The sequence below is a fragment of the Rhinoraja longicauda genome, chromosome 3, assembly GCF_053455715.1.
Source record: "Rhinoraja longicauda isolate Sanriku21f chromosome 3, sRhiLon1.1, whole genome shotgun sequence".
NCBI lineage: Eukaryota > Metazoa > Chordata > Chondrichthyes > Rajiformes > Arhynchobatidae > Rhinoraja > Rhinoraja longicauda.
Window position 1 is genome coordinate 16,902,238 of NC_135955.1, and position 23,129 is coordinate 16,925,366.

Sequence of the window (23,129 nt, forward strand, 5' to 3'; positions counted from 1 at the left end):
AAATTTAATTTGTCTCTTCAGTAATCGCACTGAGAGTCCTTAATAAGTGTCGCAGTCAGCTCGTCATGTTAATGTCACACTGAACAGTTGAATGAACAGCGTTCATTTATCTCAATTAAAGTTAATTGCAATCGAGATTGCACCAGTTTCCGGGCGCTGTGATTTCAATAGTCAAAAGTGGATAAAGTTGGGTTTTTTTGCTTTGTCAGTGGATTTGCCAGGATTGCAATGTGGATAAAAGCATTGTCGTGAGATAATTGTGGAAGTAGGTAGTTAGTCAGTCACTGGGCAAGAACGCCCGGATGTCACACTTCATGGAGGGAGAGCCTTGTATCAGTAGTGCAGCATCTTTCACCTGAGCTATCTGTCAGGATCTAACTGAGTGTAGACACAACAGACGGCAGATGCTGGAATCCCGAGCCAAAACCAGATGGCTGGAGGAACTAAGCAGGCCAGGCAGCATTTGGTTTAGTTTAGTTTTGAGAGACAGTGCGGAAACAGGCCCTTAGGCCCACTGATTCCGCGCCGACCAGCGATTTCCATTACACTAGCACTGTCCTACACACTAGGGACAATTTATCATTTTTACCAAAGCCAATAAACCTACAAACCCACACTTCTTTGGAGTGTGAGAGGAAACAGGAACACCTGGAGAAAACCCACGCAGGTCATGAGGCGAACATACAACTTCCATGCAGACAGCAGCTGTAATCAGGATTGAACCCGGGTCTCTGGCGCTGTAAGGCAGCAACTCTACCGCTGCGCCACTGTGCACCTTCAGAGCATTCCCAAATTCTGTCACCTCTACTACCAAGAAATTCAGAGGTCAAGATCTTATAGAAACATATAAAATTATTAAGGGATTGGACAGGCTAGATGCGGGAATAATTTTCCCGAAATTGGGAGAGTCCAGAACCTGGGGTGACAGTTTAAGAATAAGGGGTAGGCCATTTAGGACTGAGATGAGGAAAAACATTTTCAGCCAAAGAGTTGTGAATCTGTGGAATTCTCAGCCACGGAAGGCAGTGGAGGCTGATTCACTGGATGTTTTCAAGAGAGATTTGGATATAGCTCTTAGGGCCAATGGAATCAAGGGATATGGGGAGAAAGCAGGAACGGGGTACTGATTCTGGATGATCAGCTATGATCATATTGAATGGCGGTACTGGCTCGAAGGGCGAATGGCCTACTGCACTTATTTTCTGTTTCTATGTAAGACAGTGTAGAGCTGCTGCCTCACAGACCTGACCTCGGGGATTGTCAGTGGGGTGTTTGCTCGTTCCCCCTGTGAACGCATGGTTTCTATGTGGGTTTTCCCTGCGTTCCTACCTTGTGAAGAGAGACATAGACAGGATGGGCATTCAGAAGCTTTTTCTTAGGGTGGAAATGTCACAGACCAGAGGGCATAGCTTAAAGAGAAGAGGGAGCAAAGTTTAAAGGAGATGTATGGGCCAAGTTATTATACGCAGAGGGTGGTGTGTGTCTGGAATACGTTGTCACGGGTGGCGGTGGAGTGAGATACGATAGCGCTGATTATGAAGCTTAAGAGGCCAGCAGGTTTGGCTCGCCCGTCGTGGAACCGGGAGAGGGAACCCTTGCTCGCTCCCGAACACCTCCACAGACGATGTAGAGGGAGTCGGCAATGGCGGCAGACGCTGGACAAAGGGCCGGTAGGAAGAACTGGTGGGGGAGGGGCCATGTTACCTTCTGCGCCTACAAGGCCAGCTGCAGATCTTACTGATCTGTACACAGAAACAAACCTCACCGTACCTTAGCACACATGACAATAAAGGAATTATCAAACCGTCGAGACAGGTACATGGATATGCAGGGAATGGAGGGAGGGATATGGATCACGTGCAGGCAGATGTGATTAGTTTAACTGGACATCATGTTCAGCACAGACATTATAGAATTGTCTATCTTAATATTTTGCAATTCTTAAACTGGGATATAAGATGCAAAATCTAACTAGCATGACCGTACTGCTTGACGTTTCACCACATGTGATGTTTTAGAGACTGATAGCATGGCTCATCAACTCTGCACCAACCATCATTCGACACCAATCCTAGAATAATCCATCAATTCTTCTTCTCCCCACTTTCCCATTAGCTCTCGCGAGATTCGACCACCCACCTACATACTTGCAGCAGTTTATGGTGGCAAATCAACTTAGCGACCTGCGCGTCTTTGGGATGTGGGAGGTAATTGGAACACCCAAAAGAAATCCACGTGGTCTCAGTGAGAACGTGCAAACTCCACACAGACAGCTGCTGACATTTTTCCTTCAGTTAGCCACTTTACATGTGCGTTTACCCAATCGATTTCTCTCATGATTTTATACGCCTTCATAAGATCGCCCCTCATCCACCTGCACTGCAAGGAATAGCATCCCAGCCTGCCTAGCTTCTCCCTGCAGCTCAGACCCTCGAGTCCTGGCAGCATCTCAAGAATGAATGGAATAAAAACAACAGGAAATATTCCAATTTTTGTGATAGCTTTCTTCTTCCAAGAATCTTGAAAGAAAATTACCATTAACAGCTTAAAACTGCAGTTGCCAACACTTAGCACAATTTGCTGAGTGGAAGCGTCTATGTAAAATAATGCAGCCAAATTAAGACAGTAGGAATGAGGTTTGAATGGCCATTTATTTATTATAATAGGAAAATTAATTGACAGCAAGTTGGAAAGTAATAAATCTGAGCTTGTTCTGAGAGGGGCTTCACTATCAGACATCAGGAGCGAAATGTTAGGATTAAATGGAGACATAAATCAAGGTCCTGCCTCTTTTATGAGGTTTAGTTTTTTAGTTTAGTGTAAAGATACAGCGTGCAAACAGGCCCTTCGGCCCTCCGGATTCATGCCCACCAACAACCACCTGTACACTAGTTCTATGTTATCCCACTTTCAAAGCCTACACACTAGGGACAACTTACAGAAGCTGATTAACCTACAAATCTGCACGGCTTTGGAGTGTGGGAGGAACCCGGAGCACCCGGAGAAAACCTCCACGGTCACGGGGAAAACGTAGAAACACTACACAGACAGTGCCCGAGGTCAGGATCGAACTCGGGTTTCTGGTGCTGTGAAGCAGCAGCTATATCAGCTATGCCACTGTGCCGCCCTTAAACACAAACAACATATCATATCATATCATATCATATATATACAGCCGGAAACAGGCCTTTTCGGCCCTCCAAGTCCGTGCCGCCCAGTGATCCCCATTAACACTATCCTACACCCACTAGGGACAATTTTTTACATCTACCCAGCCAATTAACCTACATACCTGTACGTCTTTGGAGTGTGGGAGGAAACCGAAGATCTCGGAGAAAACCCACGCAGGTCACGGGGAGAACGTACAAACTCCTTACAGTGCAGCACCCGTAGTCAGGATCGAACCTGAGTCTCCGGCGCTGCATTCGCTGTAAAGCAGCAACTCTACCGCTGCGCTACCGTGCCGCCCATAAACATATCATGAAGATCAGCTCAATCCTGTGAGCCCTGATCATAGACGTTTTATCATGGAAAGAATTTCCCTTTGCAACACCCTCCTCTAATTTTTGTTTAGTTTGGTTGAGAGATTCAGCGTGGAAACAGGCCCTTCACCCCATCGAGTCCACACCAACCAGAGATCCCCATATACTTGCTCCATCCTGCACATTACAAACAATTTTTACAGAAGCCAATTAACCTACAAACCTGTATATATTTGGAATATATACAGGGCACCCAGAGGAAAGCCACGCAGATCAAAGGGAGATCATACAAACTCCGTACAGACAGCACCCGTAGTCAGGATTGAACCTGGGTCTCTGGCGCTGTAAGGCTGCAACTCTACCTCTGCGCCACCGTGCCACCCTGTAAGGAAGTGAATAGACCTATCTGAGTGAGGCACTATGACAGCATTTAAAAGATATTTGAACAGGTACATGGATAGAAAAGGTTTAGGGGCATATGGACCAAATGCAGGCAAAGGTGACTAGCTCAGAAGGCGATCTGGGTTGGCATGCACAGGTTGGGCCGAAGGGCCTGTTTCCGTGCTGTATGCCATGTCAGGAGAGGCTTGCCTGCAGTGCTGTGCATGGTTTTGTGGGACAGGACAAAACGTGATCTACTGCAGGCACTTAGCACTATGTGTCAGACTGGGAACATCACAGAATCTATGCGGAAGGACACCATCATAAGTTCATAAGGTCACAAGCGATAGGAGCAGAATTAGGCCATTCGGCCCATCAAGCCTACTCCGCCATTCAATCACGGCTAATCTAACTTTCCCTCTCACCCCATTCTCCTGCCTTCTCCCCATAACCCCTGACACCCGTACTAATCAAGATACACCCGTTCTAATCACCCTTATCTACAAGCAGAAGAGGAGAGGGATGAGGTTCAGAAACTGCTGACACATCTCGCTATGTAATATAGATAACAAGCACATTAAGCGGCCTTCTTCGAATCCTCCGGCTTCTTCCCAAATCCCAAAGACACGCATAGGCTAATTGGCCACTGCAAATCACCTCTGGTGTGTAGCTGAGTGGTAGATTTGAAGAGAATAAAAAATTGAATTAATGTATAATTAGTGTAAAACAGGTAACTAATGGTTGTTTTGACTCAATGGGCCAAAGAGCAGGTTTCTGTGCTGTGCGGCTATGCCTCTCTATGATTCTCTATGTGGAAGTGAGAGCTGGCATAGACTAAATGGGCCAAATGGCCTCATTCCAAAATGTTAAAGACATGAACTATATGAGAGATTAATCTGTTATTTAATGCACAAAAAACTTTGAACGTGCCTATAGAAAGGAGATGCGGAGATATTTTATTTAGTCAGACGGTGGTGAATCTGTGGAATTCATTGCCACAGACGGGCGTGGAGGCTAAGTCATTGGATGTATTTAAGGCAGAGATTGACAGATTCTTGATTGGTACGGGTGTCAGGGGTTATGGGGAGAAGACAGGGGAATGGGGTTTGAGAGGGAAAGATAGATTAGCCATGATTGAATCAGGGGGGACCTGGTGGGGAGCCACTGAGAACAAAGGGGGGACCGAGCAGGGGCCACCTGCTGCCAAGTGAGGTGGCAGGCCTGGTTCGCCACTGCAAGCCGAAGGTACAACCGTTCAATTAACATTTTGTAACTTTGGTCGTAGTTACAGGTAGCTCTTATGTACTGCCCCAGTGAGGTCTGCTGTACGATTTTACCAGATTGTATGCAAAACAAAGAATTTCATTGGACATAGTTACATGTGACAATAAAGTTTCATTGAATCATTGATGTTTGGCACAGGCATTGTGGGCCAAAGGGCCTGTTCCTGCGCTCATATGGTTATAAGGTCATAAATGATGGGAGCAGAATTAGGCCATTCGACCTATCAAGTCTACTCCGCCATTCAATCATGGCTGATCCCTCTCCCTCCAAAACCCATTTTCTTACCTTCTCCCCATAACACCTGACACCCGTACTATTCAAGAATCTATCTATTTCTGCCTTAAAAATATCCATTGACTTGGCTTCCACAGCCTTCTGTGGCAAAGAATTCCTCAGATTCACCACCCTGAAGAAATGTCCCCTCATCTTCATAAAGGACAGTCCTTTAATTCTGAGGCTATGACCTCTACTAGACTGTCACACTAGTGGAAACATCCTTTGCACATCCACTCTATCCAAGCTTTTCACTATTCGGTACATTTCAATAAGGTCCCCCCCCCCATCTCATTATTCTGAACTCCAGCGAGTACAGGCACAGTGCCGACAAATGCTCATCATAGGTTAACTTACTCATTCCTGGGATCATTCTTGTAAACCTCCTCTGGACCCTCTCCAGAGCCAACACATCCTCCCTTAGATATGGTGCCCAAAATAGCTCACAATACGTCAAATGCAGCCCAACTAGAGAGCCTCAGCATTACATCCCTGTTTTTGTATTCTAGCCTTTTTGAAATAAATGCTGGCATTGTGTGCTGTACTGTTCTATGTTCTCTGTTCTATGGCCTATGTCATAACCTCAAACCAATTCCTCCTGCACAGTGAAGGGCGGTTCTGATAATTGCTGCCAAATTATCACATCAACTTTTCTCACGTGCGGGCAGAAGCCAAGATTCCTTTTTGACACAAATCTAATTTGGCTCTTCAGTAATCACTCGGAGAGCTCTTAATAAGTGTCAAACTCAGGAAAGAGGCAGCACTTGTCATGTTAATGTCACACTGAGCAGTTGAGCGAGCAACATTCATTTATCTTAATTAAAGATAATTGCGATTGAGATTCCGTCTTTCGCATGTGTTGCGGCCTTGAAGGAATGAAATTGATAAAGATATTCTTTAAATCTTCAGTCGCGTGTTTCACTGGGAACACGTCTTGAAAGAAATATTCTTACGGGACAGGTGGGTGAATTGCCGTATCACTCATAGTCAGAGAGTCATACGCCATGGAAGCAGGCCCTTCGGCCCAACTTGCCGTTGGGGTTGGACACGTTAGAGGCAGGAAACATGTTCCCAATGTTGGGGGAGTCCAGAACAAGGGGCCACAGTTTAAGAATAAGGGGTCGGCCATTTAGAACGGAGATGAGGAAAAACTTTTTCAGTCAGAGAGTTGTGAATCTGTGGAATTCTCTGCCTCAGAAGGCAGTGGAGAACAATTCTCTGAATGCATTCAAGAGAGAGCTAGATAGAGCTCTTAAGGATAGCGGAGTCAGGGGGTATGGGGAGAAGGCAGGAGCGGGGTACTGATTGAGAATGATTAGCCATGATCACATTGAATGGCGATGCTGGCTCGAAGGGACGAATGGCCTCCTCCTGCACCTATTGTCTATTGTCTATTGTCTATTGCCCACGCCGACCAACATGCCCCATCTACACTAGTCCCACCTGCGTGCATTCGGTCCATTTCTTTCTAAATCTTTCCTGCCCACGTACCTGTCCAAATGTCTTTTAAATGTTGTGATATTACCTGCCTCAACTACCTCCTCTGGCAGCCCGTTCCATACACCCACAACCCTCTGAGAGAAAAAGTTGCCCCTCGGGTTCCTGTTAAATTTTTCCCCTCTCATTTTAGACCCACGTCACTCCTGCACTTTGCGTGTCTGCACTGCTCTATGTTTTACGATGTTCGTGTCAGCCGGTGTAACACGGCTAAAGTGTGGCTTCTGGTTCTGCTGCAGGAAACATGACAGGCACTTCTCACACCATTCTGTCACAACGACTGGAGACTCCATCGCGGCGACGTTGATGGAGTGGTGCATATTGTAGAAGGCACCAAGGAAACTTTGCTCAGCACATTGCCTGGGGAAATGCATGTAGATCGGAGAAAGAGTGGGCAGTGGCTCAGGCAGCGGTGTGGCACGCACGCACGCGCATCCTGTCAGTGTTGCTTGTCAGGTCAAGTCTCTGAAGTGGGAATAGAACACTCGACCTTTTGGCTGAAAGGTGAGGAGACCGCTGCCGAGCCACAGGACAGCAACTGATTTCACACATTGTCAACAACATTGATGAATTACTGAGAAAAGAGCATATCCGAGCAACAATTAAGGACACCGTGTAACTCAGCCACTGCTCATAGGGACTTGTAACACAATAGGCACTGTCAGAGTGCGGCCATTGGAGGAACAGCACCTCATATTTTGCTTGGGCAGCTTACAACCCAGCGGTATGAAATTTGATTTCTCTTCTTTATAGTAACCCTTGCATTCCCTCTCTCTCCGTCCCTCCCCCACCCTAGTCGTCTTGCTAGTTTCTCTGGCATCCTGCTTAGTTACACTGTTTGTATCCACTTGTTATCATCTATTCCACAGCCAACAATGGACCATTGTGGGCTCTACCTTTCCTTGATCATCGGTGATGGCTTTGATTTGTTCCCTTCATACCTTTCATTCGTTTGTTCTTTGTACCTTTTCATACCTCTAGTATCCCTCTCCCCTGATTCTCAGTCTGAAGAAGGGTCTCAACCTGAAACGTCACCTATTCCTTTTCTCTTGACCTGTTAAGTTACTCCAGCATTTTGCATCTATCTTCCTTCACCCTATTGTCATGTGGTTCAAACAAACACTGCCATCTAGTTTCAGTATTAGTTTTCAGTTCTAGAGATACAGCGTGGAAACAGGCCCTTCGGCCCGCCAGGTCCGTGCTAGCCATCGATCACCCATTCACACCAGTGCTATCCTGCACACAAGAGACAATTTACAGAAGCCAATTAACCTTCAAACCTGCACGTCTTTGGAAAGTGGGAGGAAACCGGAGCCGGAGAAAACCCACTTGGTCACGGGGAGAACGTACAAGCTCCGTATGGACAGACCCCGTAGTCAGGATTGAACCTGGGTCTCTGGTGCTGTAAGGCAGCATCTTTACTGCTGCATCAATGTGCTGCTTCCCCTGTGATAATGTCCTCTGTTAAGATTTAACTAATTAGGGGTGGCACAGAGGCACAGCTGGTAGAGCTGCCGTTTCACCAGAGACATTGTTTCGATCCTGAGCTCAGGTGCTGTCTTTGTGGAGTTTGTATGTTCTCCCTGCGACCGTGGGTTTTTTTTCTGGATGCTTCGGTTTCCTCCCACATCTTTGTAGGTTAATAGGCCCTCTCTAAATTGCCCCTCGCGTGCAATGGGATAACTAGCGTGAACGGGTGATTAATGGTCGGCGTGGAGTTGGCGGACTAAAGGATCTGTTTCCATGCTGTATCTCTAAAAACTGAACCAAAAGACTAAAACTATAATCCTCCAGTGATCACCAGGAGGCTATTCTTCGAATTCCCACCTTGAAGCTGGTCATCTTTCTCATCAGTAGAGGTGTTGATGGGCTTTCTTTATGATTGCAATAATATGCTGGGTCCAGGACTGACCTTCAGAGATATGCACACCCAGGAATGTGAAATTTCATTCTTGTGCAACTGATGTCTCTCAACTCTGTCATCTTTATGAAGTCTGCATGAACTCGAAAGCACTCCGAGAAGTTAGAAGCAGCAACTTGTGCTGCTAAAAAAATGAATCTTTCTTTTATAATGGACTGTGACGGGCTTTGACCAAGTCACAAACGGGACCGCTGAGACAGGAATTTCACAGCTCCAGTCCTGGCGGTCAGATTGATAGATCCACAGCAACAACAGATGATATTTTGCTCATATTTGGTGGGGGGCAGAGCCAAGAGACATGATTGTTTTTTGGATTTACGCTCGGGTGAACACTCTCCGTCTGCCTCCATGGATTTGAAATGTCAGTCGTGAAAATGTCAGCATTATTCACCAGTGAAGATTGTGAAATATTAATCCATTTTCTTTTGTTTTTGGAAGTACAGACTGGGGAGAATTGTGCTTTGTATTGATCCAGGCTCAAAGAAAAATACAGGTATTAACCATGCCAGTGGTTATAAGTTATCGTGATGTTCCCTTGGACAAGGTGCTGCACGTGGTGCACGTGGCAACACTTGCCCAATTGATAAGGTAGCATTGAGAGCACTGGGCTCCTTCAAAGGGCCAGCACAGACATGAGGGACTGAATGGCATCACGTTTGCTGTTGGATTCCATAGATGAGTTAAACAAAGGTTTAAAGGAGCACTCATGGCTAAATGGTAGCTTTGGACATTTCCAATGCAACACATTTTCATTAGTGATATCAGCAGCATTGGGCAATGTCCAGAGGACAATGGTCACCTTTCCTTGGTCATCAGTGCCGGCTGTGATTCGTTCTGTAGCTTTTCACACCTCTAGTTTCCCTCTCCCCTGACTCTCATGTCAGGGGATGCATACAGATCAGTAAAGAATTACTATACATAAACACATTCCCAGATTAAGTAAAAGTGAATATACAAATAGCCCACTGAGACCGTCTGCAAGAGTCGCCAGATTTTGGCACCATTTTCAAAGTCCAAGCTGCAGCCAGCCATAAAGACCCATTGTATTGGCTGTGGGACCTCCAGCCATCGCCTCGCAGATCACCGTCAGCGAACCGTCGTCCCTCTCCTCGACTGGCCAATTAGACATTTCCCCCCTGCTGTCACTACATGGTTCCACTTTGATTCTTTCTCGATCCCTCTTTCTCATGAGTTAGGATAGCCTGCAGTGCTTCCATTCCAAGCCCACAGCTTCCCGCAGCTCTCTTGTTTTAGTTTTGTTTAGAGATGCAGCATGGAAACAGGCCCTTCGGCCCACCAAGTCTGCACCAACCAGTGATCACCCGTACATTAGTTCTATCCCACAAACTGGGGATAATTTACAGAAGCCAATTAAGCTAAAGATCTGCACGTTTTCAGAGTGCGGGAGGAAACCGGACCCAGAGAAATCCCACAGGGCCACAGAGAGAACTTACAAACTCTGTGCCAACAGCACCCACAGTCAGGGTCGATCCTGGGCCTCTGTCGCTGCGAGGCAGCAACTCTACCACTGCACCACTGTGCCACCCTAGCTACTAACCTCTACCCTGGGAAACTATCAACATTATATCTCCACTTCATGCCCATCCCACACATCTTGTTCGGTGTCGCTGTGCTGAAACATTGATTCTGTTTCTCTTTCCACATGTCGATGTGCAGGATGTTTTCTACATTTTCTGTTTTTTATTTAATGTTCCCGCATTTTGGATTTTCATATTACATTAGGGAATTATTTAAGTCATGCCACACTTTGGTATCACATTAGTGAGCTTATCATCTCTTTATATGCTCCGACTCAACAGACGTTCCCCACGTAATGTGTGTCACTGTTGTGTTACTACACTTTTCTATCATTATTGAAATAAGAGATACAGCCAACCTATTTACAGCAGCAATAAATAATCCCGAGTGTCTTCCGACAAGACAACAATTTTCTGCAGCATAAATCAAAATGTGGTGAACAATCTGAAGTTTCTTTTCTCCAGAAAAGAGTTGGTGAACCAATTGCGGGTGTTAAAAATGATGGAATCACAAAGTGTTACAGCATGGAAACAAGTCCTTTAACCATGCTGACCAAGTTGGCATACTGGGCTAGTCTCATTTGCCTTCATTTGTGTAATAAGCCTCCTATCTATCCCCATATCTGTCCAAGTATCTTTCAAAAGTCATAGTTGTATCTGCTTCTCTAGTTTCTTCTCGCAGCTCATTCCGGATATGGACAACTCTTTGAGTGCAAAAGTTACCCCTGAGGTCTCTTTTAAATCTCCCACTTTAAGCCAATGCCCTCCGGTGTTAGAAACCTTCACCATGCCCCTCATGATCTTGTATACCTCAATAATGTCACTCCCCAGACTTCAATACTCCAAAGACAAAAGGCCCAGCAAATCCAATCTCTCCCGAGAGTTCACCTACACTCAGTCTGCTTTGGCCTGCGTGATCTCCCGGTTGCCAAACATTTTAACTTCCCTTCCCATTCCCACACTGACCTTTCCGTCCTGGGCCTCCACCACTGTTGGAATGAGGCCACATGCAAATCGGAGGAACAGCACCTCATATTTCGCTTGGGCAGCTTCCAACCCAGTGGTATGATAATTGATTTCTCTATATTTAAGTACCCATTCTATTCTCTCTCTCTTCATCGCTCCCCCACTCTGATCATCCTACTAGTTTCACTGTTGTCCTGCTTAGTTTCACTGTTTGTACCCCATCATTATCACCTCTTCCACAGCCAACAAGAGACCATTGTGGGCTCCACCATTCCTTGATCATCGTTGCTGGCCTTGATTTGTTCTTTTCAAACCTTTCATTCTTTTGTTCTTTACACTTTTTCCTAGTTTCCCTCTCCTCTGACTCTCATCTGAAGAACGGTCTTGACCTGAAATGTCATGATGCTGCCTGACTCTCCCTGTAATTCAAGCTCACAAGCCCAGGCAACATCCTGCTCAAACTCTCCTGCACCATTCCCAACTTAATGACATCTATCCTGTAGTTGGGTGACCAGTGACTAGTGCTGTGCCTCAGGATTCGGTGCTGGGCCCGTTACTGTTTGTCATTTACATCAATGATTTGGATGAGAACATACAGGGCAAGATTAGCAAGTTTGCTGATGATACAAAAGTGAGTGGTTTTGCAGATAGGGATGATGGTTGTGAAAGATTGCAGCTGGATCTGATCGATTGGCCAAGTGGGCTGAGGAATGGTTGATGGAATTTAATACAGAGAAGTGCGAGGTGTTGCATTTTGGGATATCTAACAAGGGCAGGACCTACACAGTAAATTGTAGGCCTCTGGGGAGTGTTGTAGAGCAGAGGGATCTAGGAGTGCAGGTGCATGTTTCCTTGAAGGTCGAGTCGCAGGTAGATAAGGTGGTCAAAAAGGCTTTTGGCACATTGGCCTTCATCAGTCAGAGTATTGACTAGAGAAGTTGGAAGGTCATGTTGCAGTTGTATAAGACGTTAGTGAGACTGCATTTAGAATATTGTGTTCAGATCTGGGCACCATATTATAAGAAAGATATTGTCAAGCCTGAAAGTGTTCAGAAAAGATTTACGAGGATGTTGCCAGGACTAGAGGGTGTGAGCTATAGGGAAAGGTTGAGTAGGCTGTTTCTCTATTCCTTTGAGCACAGGAGGATGAGGGGTGATCTTCTAGAGGGGTATATAATTATGAGAGGAATTGATCGCGTAGATGCACAGAATTTCTTGCCCTGAGTAAGGGAATTGAAGACCAGAGGGCATAGGATCAAGGTGAAGGGGAAAAGATTTAATAGGAATCCGAGGGGTAACATTTTCACACAAAGGGTGGTGGATGTATGGAACAAGCTGCCAGAGGCTGGGACTGTCCCATCGTTTAAGAAACAGTTAGACAGGTGCATGGATAGGACAGGTTTGGAGGGATATGGACCAAACGCAGGCAAGTGGGACTAGTGTAGCTGGGACATTGTGGGCAAGTTAGGCCGAAGGGCCTGCTTCCGCACTGTATCACTCTATGACTCTATGACACAGTACTCCAAGTGTGGTCTCATCAGCATCTGTAAAGCTGCATGATGATAAGCCAACTTTTGCACTCAATATCCTTCCCAATCAAAGCAATTATTATGAAGTAATAATTTTGCTCCAGCTTATATGCAGGTGAAAGAAAAAATTTGCACCTAGGAATGGTGGTACAGTGGCGCAGTGGTATAGTTGCTGCCTTACAGTGCCTGAGAGCCGGGTTTGATCCTGACTATGGGCTCTGTCTGTACGGAGTTTGTTTGATCTCCCCGCAACCTGCGTAGGTATTCTGCGGGAGCTCCGGTTTCCCCCCACACTCCAAAGACGTTCAGGTTTGAGGGCTAATTGGCTTGGAAAAAATGTAATTTGTCCCTAGTGTGTGTAGGATAGTGTTAGTGTGCAGGGATCGCTGGTCGGTGCGGACTCGTTTGGCTGAATCTCTAAATGAGACTAATATCACAATCATAGTTAAGTACAAGTGTACAGGAACAGTGCACTGACACAGTGTACAAGATCACCATGTTTTGATGATCTTGCACACTGTTTTGCCATTTTCCATGATTCAGCTTCAGGTTGTTATAAATGTAGAGTTCTAAACCTGGGAATGAAGGAACGTTGTCCTGGCGACGTTGCTGGGTCAGCCTGGCCAAGTGAAGTTGTTGATGTCCTCCACCGCTCCGTGCCGCTGCAGACTGCATCCGATCCACACGCTCGGCCTCCTGGAGCGGCACCCGGTCCATTCAAGCCAGGGCTTCAGTTCAAAGAAGGGTCCAGACCCAAAACGTCACCCATCCATGTTCTCCAGAGATGCTGCCCGACCTACCGAGTCACTCCAGCACTTTGTGTCTTCCCTTTTAAGCAGCATCTGCGGTTCCCTGTGTTTCCAAATAAATTACTGCCCTTTCCTTAATCCTTATCCATTCACACCTACTGCCTATCCATACACACTGCGTTGTTGGTAGGGGAAGGAAAAACTTTAATTAGCTATTTGCTCTTCTTATCTTGGACTGATTCATTGCTGAGAAGGTAGTTAAACTGATAGAACTACACAACACAGGAACATGTTCTTTAGCCCATCCTGTTCCTGCTAACCATCAAGTATCCCCTCTCTCTCCATCCCTCCCACACCCTAGTCGTCGTGCTAGTTTCACTGTCGTCCTGTTGAGTTTCACTGTCTGTAGAATGCGTTATCACCTTCCCCACAGCCAACAATGGAACATTGTGGGCTCCACCTTTCCCGGATAATCGTTGCTTTTTTGCATATCTTTCATCCATTTGTTCTCTTTGCCTTATATCTCTCTCGTTTCCCTCTCTCCTGTTTCTCAGCCTGAAGAAAGGTCTCAACCCAAAACGTCATCTATTCCTTTTCTCCAGAGACGCTGCCTGACCCTCTGAGTTACTCCAGCCTCTTGTGTCTATCTTTGGTGTAAACCAGCATCTGCAGATCCTTCCTACTCATATCCGTCAAGCACTCATCTACAATAGTCCCATCACTTGGTCTGCAGTGCAATGCTATAGTGTAGATGATCGTATTTATTAAGCCAGAGAAAAAACTACAAAGGAAAAGATAACAGCATCTCTGAGTGAGGAGAATCTTCGCTAATCACTATCTTGCCTTAAGCAGACCACAGTTTAATTAATCCATTACTCTGCTGTTTATCTCGCTTGTACAGCATTAATGAGAATGCAAGAGTGGCAAATAGAATTATTATTTGCGTAGGTAATTTGCATAATAATTTAATTAGTGGGTATAATAGCTTCAGGATTAAAATTGCGTTCCGTTCCTTTGTTTGTTGTTTATTGTAGAGGCCGGAGGAAATAGAAATGATGAAACCTTGAAGGGTTGCGACTCGTTGATAAGAATTTTAAATCTCTTTGCAGTGCAGAGCAATGAATGTCGGGGTGAGGTTGGGGGGTGGGGAGAACGGCGGACGTAAGCTATTAAGTCATGGGGACACAGGAGTTAGTCACAAAGTGCTGGAGTAACTCAGCGGGTCAGGCAGCGACTCTGGAGAAAAGGAACAGGTGACGTTTCGGGGTCGAGACCCTTCTTCAGACTGAGAGTCGGGGGAGAGGGAAACCAGAGGTATGAAAAGGTACAGAACAAATCAGAGCCGGCACCGATGGCCAAGGAGCCCACAATGGTCCATTGTTTGCCGTGGAAGAGGCAATGACGAAGGGATACGGACAGTGAAACTAGCAAGACAACTCGGGTGGGGGAGAGACGGGGGAGACGCAATGCAAGGGGTACTTGAAATTAGAGTTCATGGCACAAGGATAAGAGTGGACTAAATGGCTCCCCAAGGACAGTACGGTGGCGCAGCGGTAGAGTTGCTGCCTCAGAGTTGGAGGGATCAATATTAAGTCTGACAGAATACAGAAATTCCACATGCCAGTGTGGAATTTGTGAACTACCAACCCTGCATTACTGGCCTGAATATATAGGTTATGTATCCTGTAATATAATCACGAGGCTATCATAGCACAAATGGCTTTACTTTAGACTTTAGACGTTAGAGATATAATGTGGAAATACGTCCTTAGGAAAACTGAGTCCGTGTCGACCAGCGATCACCCCATACACAGGCACTATCCCACACACGAGGGACAAGTTACAATTTTTACCGAAAATTAACCCACAAATCTGTGGAGTGTGGGAGGAAACCGGAGCACCCAGAGAAATGCCACGTGGCCACAGTGAGAACGTACAAACTCCGTACAGACAGCACCCATAGTCAGGATCAAACCTGGGTCTGTGTCAATGTAAGGCTCCAACTCTACTGCTGCGCCACTGTGCCGCTAGACATAAAGTATACAAATCTTTAAAACGCCTGACCTAGAGTAATATACGCATATAAACAATAAACTAAGCTCTGGGCCTCATTCCTAAAGCAGAATGTTATATTGCATCAAATTTCAGTAATAGAATAATAGATTCACAGAAACAGGCCGTTTGGCCCAATTCATCCTTGCCAACCAAGATGCCCCATTTACGCGAGACCCATTTGCCCACATTTAGTCCATCTCCCTCTAAACCTGTCCTCTCCATGTACCTGTCCAAATGTCTTTTAGATGTTGTTATAGCGTCTGCCTCAACTAGCTACTTGGCAGCTCGTTCCACAGACCCAATACCCTGTGTGTGAAAAAATTGCCCCTCACATTTCTTTTAAATCTTTCCCGTATCTCCTTAAACTTTTTTTCTCTCTCAAGGACATTGGTGATGGCAGTTAAAAAAACAATTGCTTCACTGCACACTGTGCTGGTCACATATTACAGTCAGGATATAAAAGTATAGAGGAAGGTGCAAAAATGATTCACATGAATGATAGCAGAATGGAAATCTTATGATTGCCAGGTTGGAGATCTTTATCTCTGGGCTGATGTGATATGTTAAAAAAGAGTATTTGTACCATGTATAATTAGGAATTATTGATTATAAAACTGTAAAACATTGCCCGTCATTGCCAAATGTCTACGGGGACTTTCCACTAGTAAAGTATTTGATTTCATTAAAAACAAAGTTCCTTTCTTCAAAAGAGCTTTGACCTTGACAGAAGTCTTTAGATCAATAAAATCATTTGAAAGGTTATACAGACCCAAGATTAGAGGTGTCAGAGCTCATGGGGAGAAGACAGGAAAATGGGGTTGAGAGGGAAAGATAGATCAGCCATGATTGAATCATGGTGGAGTAGACATGACGGGCCGAATGGCCTAATTCTGCTCGTATAACTTATGAAGATAAGAACTAGAGGTCACCACTGGGGTAGTGCAATTGCGCAGGGGTAGAGTTGCTGCCTTGCAGTGCCAGAGACCTGGGTTCAATCCTGACTAAGGGTGTTTGTCTGTACTGAGTTTATATGTTCTCCCCGTGAGCTGCATGGGTTGTCCCCGGGTGCTCCGGTTTCCTCCCAAACTCCAAAGACGTACAGGTTTGTAGGTTCATTGGCTTGGTATAATTGTAGATTGTCCCTAGTGTGTGTAGGATACCAATTAACCTACACACAGTGTAAGTGTGCGGGGATCGCTGGTCGGCATGGACTCAGTGGGCTGAAGGGCCTGTTTCCGAGCTGTATCTCTAAAAGTAAAACTAAAACTGGTAAATCCATGAAGACATTTAGGAAACAACAGAATAATTGATTTAAGAGGCATACCCTTTCGGGTCATAGAGTCATATAGCATGGAAACATGCCCTCAGCCCAACTTGTCCATACCAACCAAGATGCCCCATCTACATTCGTCCCATCTGCCTGTGTTTGACCCATATCCCTCTAAACCTGCCCATTTACCTGTCCAAATGTCCTTTAAAATTTGTTATGGTCCCTGACTCAAATACCTCCTCTGGCAGCTCGTTAAATATACCATCACCTCTGTGTGAAAAAATTGTCCTTCAGGTTCCAATTAAATCTCTCCCCTCTCACCTTAAACCTATGTTTTTGAAAAATTGGGATGATTAGCACAGTTACATGAGGTGAACAGGGACCATAGTGCCAAATAGCCTGGTTCTGCACTGTATATTTGTTAGGTTAGTTTAGAGATACGACATGGAAGAGGCCATTCAGCCCGCCAAGACAATGCCAACCCTCAATCGCCATTCATTACTGTGTCCCCTATCTATGCCTCTCATAATTTTATACACTTCTCTCAGGTCTCCCTGCTACATCTGGCATTCCAGTGGATTCTTTGGCCAGCACGTGCATGTTTCCCTTCAACATCGCACCATACTGCCTGGGAGAGGAGATGAGATTTCAGTTTGCCATTTAATGATTTAAAATGCCTTATAAATGGACGACACAGTGGTGTAACGGTAAAGCTGTTGCCTTACAGCGCCAGAGACCCGGGTTCCATCCCGAATACGGGTGCTGTCTGTACGGAGTTTGTACATTCTCCTTGTGACCGCGTGGGTTTTCTCCGGGAGCTCCGGTTTCCTTCCACACATGTACAGATTTGTCGGTAAATTGACTTCTGTAAATTGTAAATTGTTCTTAGTGTGTAGGATAGTGCTAATGCACGTGGTGATTGCTGCACGGAGCGGACTCGGCGGCCCGAAGGGCCTATTTCCTCACTGTATCTCTGAAGTCTGATGTCTAATTCGAAGTTCTTGCTTAAGGTGTTGCCTCAAGCCTGGGTAGCTCAGTTGGTAGAGCATCAGACTTTTAATCCAGGTCCAGGGTTCACGTCTCTTGGTCCAGGGTTCAAGTCTCTGTTCAGGTGCTGCTTTGAACTCACATGATTTCTGCTTGCACTTAATTCAACGCCATAGCTGATCTGGATCAAACTCTTCTGAAGATTGATGGGGAAGCACAGTGGTGCAGTGGTAGAGTCACTCCCTCACAGCATCAGATACATGGGTTCCATCCTGGCTACTAGTGCTGTCTGTCCGGAGTTTGTACGTTCTTCCTGTGACCGCATGGACCCGGGTTTTCTCCGGGTGCTCTGGTTTCCTCCCACATTCCAAAGACATACAGGTTTGTAGGTTAATTGGTTTCTGTAACTCACCCCTGGTGTGTAGGATAGAACTAGTGTACGGGCGATCGCTGGTCGGCATGGACTCGGTGGGCCGAAGGGACTGTTTCCACGCTGTATCTCTAAAACAAAATTTCTCTGCCTTACACCCACATTGAATCTGTGTGAACCTTTGCCTTAATATTTAGGTTTTTCGATTGTCAGCAGAGATATTCTTAGTGCACTCATTCATATTAACCCCATGAACAGCTGTGAGCTATTAAACTTGATGTTTCCTTTAAAACAATGGACGCAGAAGAGCCCCATTTCAATGTGCAGTGTTGATGACTAATAACCTGGAAAAGCTCAACTCAGGGATAAAACTCCCAAATCACAATAGATTTGCTCTTTTTTTAATATATGTTAGAAAGTGTCAAAGGCAGTCTTTTAGCGGTACATTCAGACAAGGTTCCATGCATGAAGATACATTCTGCAGGTGCATTAATCCTCGAACAAAGACGTTTTTATCAATGCTTTCGCACATTAAATAATTCAGACTGTATCTCAAGGAAACCCATTTCACACTCATTAAAAGCTATAAAATGCCAAAGTGGTTGTGGAATATGTGTTCGGAGAGGTGGCAGGAGGCAAGTACAGCACACAGCTACACACACCACTTAATGGCCCGTAGGGGTGATAAATTAGATGAAGGCATGAAATGAAGTAAAGAGCGTAGGTTTATAGAGAGGATTTCACCCACTGCTGAGCTGCCGAATACAGGCCCCTGGAAGGTGCCAGCAAGGATATTAGATTTTTTTTTAGATTTAGAGATACAGCGCGGAAACAGGCCCTTCTGCCCACCAGGTCCGCGCCGCCCAGCGATCCCCGCACATTAACACTATCCTACACACACTAGGGACAAATTTTACATTTGCCCAGCCAATTAACCTACAAACCTGTACGTCTTTGGAGTGTGGGAGGAAACCGAAGATCTCAGAGAAAACCCATGCAGGTCACAGGGAGAACGTACAAACTCCGTACAGACGGCGTCCGTAGTCAGGATGGAACCTGAGTCTCCGGCGCTGCATTCGCTGTAAGGCAGCAACTCTACCGTGCCGCCTCCCAGAATAAATTGGGAGAGGGGCTGGGGTCTCTCTTACTCTGTCATAGAGTGATACAGTGTGGAAACAGGCCCATTGGCTCAACTTGCCCACACCAGCCAACAAGCTCCATCTACACAAGTCCCACCTACTTGCCTTTGGCCCATATCCCTCTAAACCTATCCTATCCATGTACCTGTCTAATTGTTTCTTAAACGTTGCGATAGTCCAGCCTCAGCTACCTCCTCCGGCAGCTTGCTCCATATAACCACCACCCTTTGTGTGAAAACGTTACCCCTCAAACTCCAATTAAATCTTTTCCCTCTCACCTTAAACCTATGTCCTCTGGTTCTCGATTCCCCTGCTCTGTGTTTTTACCAGATCTATTCCTCTCATTATATGGATTCCTCTGGACATGGAGACATCACGATTAGGAGCAGGGGGAGGCTATTCAGCCCTGGGATGCATGCTGGTCATCCACTTCAGTATCCTGTCCCCCTCCTCCCTGTATTTCATGATCTGGCCTTTCCCAAAGAGAGGCGCAGACACACACGTACACGCACATAAACACGCGCACGCACACATATGCACATGCACACACACATGCGCGCACACACACACATACTCATATACACACACATGCACACGCACACACACACAATCACATACACACACACATACACTCATATACACACACATGCACACCCACACACACACTCACATACACACACACACACATATACACACATGCACACACACACACTCACACACACACACTCATATACACATACATGCACACGCACACACACACACACACTCACATACACACACACACACACACACACTCATATACACACACATGCACACGCACACACACTCATACACACACACACAGGCATGTGCACGTACGCATGTAGATTTCGCACTTTCTTCCTGTGACCGTGTGAGATTTCTCCAGGTGCTCCAGTTTCCTCCCACACCCCAAAGACGTGCAGGTTTGTAGGTTGATTGGCTTCTGTAAATTCCCACTATGGTGTAAGGAGTGACATTTCAGGTCGGAACCCTTCTTCCTCCAGCAGTTTGTTTTTGTTCAAGATTCCAGCATCTGCAGTTCCTTGTGTTGCCAGCTTAACTTCAGCTATTTATTTTGACTTTTATCAGCATTTGTAGAATGACAAATTTCGATGCACATAATAAATTGTAAGGAAGCAAAGTATATCCTTCTGTTTTGGAACAGTCTACAATTCTGAGCCATTTGCAAGAACATCATAGTGTTTACTGAATATTGATTTGGCATAATTGTATATTTTTTCTTAAACAATTTTGACAATTAAAACCAATGTTTATTTTTAAGTTAAAAAAACCCAAAGTGCTGGAAGAACTCAGTGGGTCAGGCAGCAACTGTGGAAGGAAATGGACAGACGTTTCAGGCCTGGACCCTTCTTTAAACTCGACCCAAACCTGAAACGTTGTCTGTCCAACTTCCCTTCACAGATGCTGCCTGACCTGTTGAGTTCCTCTGGCAGTAGAAACAAGGAACTGCAGATGCTGGTTTACACAAAATAATACAACGTGCTGGAGTGAAGGTGCCGTGGCTGCGGTGCCCGCCCAGAAGGTTCATGGGTCGGTGGGACCGGGAGCTGTGCAGTTTCACTGTGCAGTTTCAGTTTCAGTTTGGTTTATTGTCACTGTGCAGTTTCAGTTTCAGTTTGGTTTATTGTCACTTGCACCATGGTACAGTGAAAACCTTTGTTGCATGCTAACCATCAGCGGAAAGACTACACATAATTACCACCAATCCATTTGCAGTGTATAGATACATGATAAGGGAATAACGTTTATTCTAAGGTAGTCAAGGATAGTTTGAGGGACATCAAAGAGATAGATATTAGTTCAGCACTGCTCTCTGGTTGTGATAGGATCTAACTCATAACAGCTGGGAAGAAACGAGCCCTGAATCTGGAGGTGAGCATTTCCACACTCCTGTACCATTGCTGATGGGAGAGAGGAGAAGAGGGAGTGGCCAGGGCGCGACTCGTCCTTGATTATGCTGCTCGCCTTGCCGAGACAGCACAAGGTATAAATGGAATCGATAGAAGGGAGGTTGTTTTGTGTGATGGTCTAGGCTGCGGCCACAATTCACTGCAATTTCTTACGGTGCTGGATGGAGCTGTTCCCAAACCAAGTTGTGATGCTTCCTGTTAAAACGCTTTTGAATGCGGATATCCTGATAAATCCTGATAAAGTTGCATATGTGACAAAAAACCACCATTGAACCATTAACTCAGAGGGTCAGACAGCATCTGTGGGGAACATGGACAGTCCACATTTCGGGTCGGGATGATTCTTCCTCCAGCATTTCACTCTTGCTCAAGATTGCAGCATCTGCATCCTTGTGTCGCCTGCTTATTTTAGATATTTATTTTAACTTTTACCTGAATTTCCAGCAATATACAAAAGTAGGGTTGTGGAACAGACTGAATAACACAAGAGCATTAGATACAGTAAATGCCTGCCAAGATGTAAAATGTAAATATGTATTAATCAATAATATAAACCTGCCATGATTTAAATCATAGTGTTCTTTTGTAAGTATGTTAGTTGGAAGGAAAATTATTGAAAAATATAAATATGACTCTGTTGCTTGGTTGATTTATAAATGAATTTGGATCCCTAAATATGGAAACTCATTACGTTGACAAGGGAGGTAAAACTGACAGTTATCATTGTTTATCAATAAAAATTGATTCCAGTTAAATCTAGTAATGAAAATATTGTGTCTACAGCCATTTTCAATTGCTACTTTATTAAGTCAATATCAGAGGTAAATGACCCTTACTAAAGCCAGTAAACCCATTTGTAAACCCTTATTAAAGCCAGTAAACTCTCATCTAACGTCATCTCCAAAGAAATACAGGTTTGTAGGTTAATTGGCTTGGTATAAGTGTAAATTGTCCCTAGTGTGTGCAGGATGGTGTTAATGTGCTGGGCTGAAGGGCCTGTTTCCATAGAAACATAGAAAACATAGAAAATAGGTGCAGGAGTAGGCCATTCAGCCCTTCGAGCCTGCACCACCATTCAATATGATCATGGCTGATCATCCAACTCAGTATCCCATACCTGCCTTCTCTCCATACCCCCTGATCCCTTTAGCCACAAGGGCCACATCTAACTCCATCTTAAATATAGCCAATGACCTGGCCTCAACTACCTTCTGTGGCAGAGAATTCCACAGATTCACCACTCTCTGTGTGAAAAAAAACGTTCTCATCTCGGTCCTAAAAGACTTCCCCCTTATCCTTAAACTGTGACCCCTTGTTCTGGACTTCCCCAACATCGGGAACAATCTTCCTGCATCTAGCCTGTCCAACCCCTTAAAAATTTTGTAAGTTTCTATAAGATCCCCCCTCAATCTTCTAAATTCCAGCGAGTACAAGCCGAGTCTATCCAGTCTTTCTTCATATGAAAGTCCTGCCGACCCAGGAATCAATCTGGTGAACCTTTATGGCAAGAACGTCTTTCCTCAGATTAGGAGACCAAAACTGTACGCAATACTCCAGGTGTGGTCTCACCAATGCCCTGTACAACTGCAGCAGAACCTCCCTGCTCCTATACTCAAATCCCCTCGCTATGAATGCCAACATACCATTCGCTTTCTTCACTGCTTGCTGCACCTGCATGCCTACTTTCAATGACTGGTGTACCACGACACCCAGGTCTCGTTGCATCTCCCCTTCTC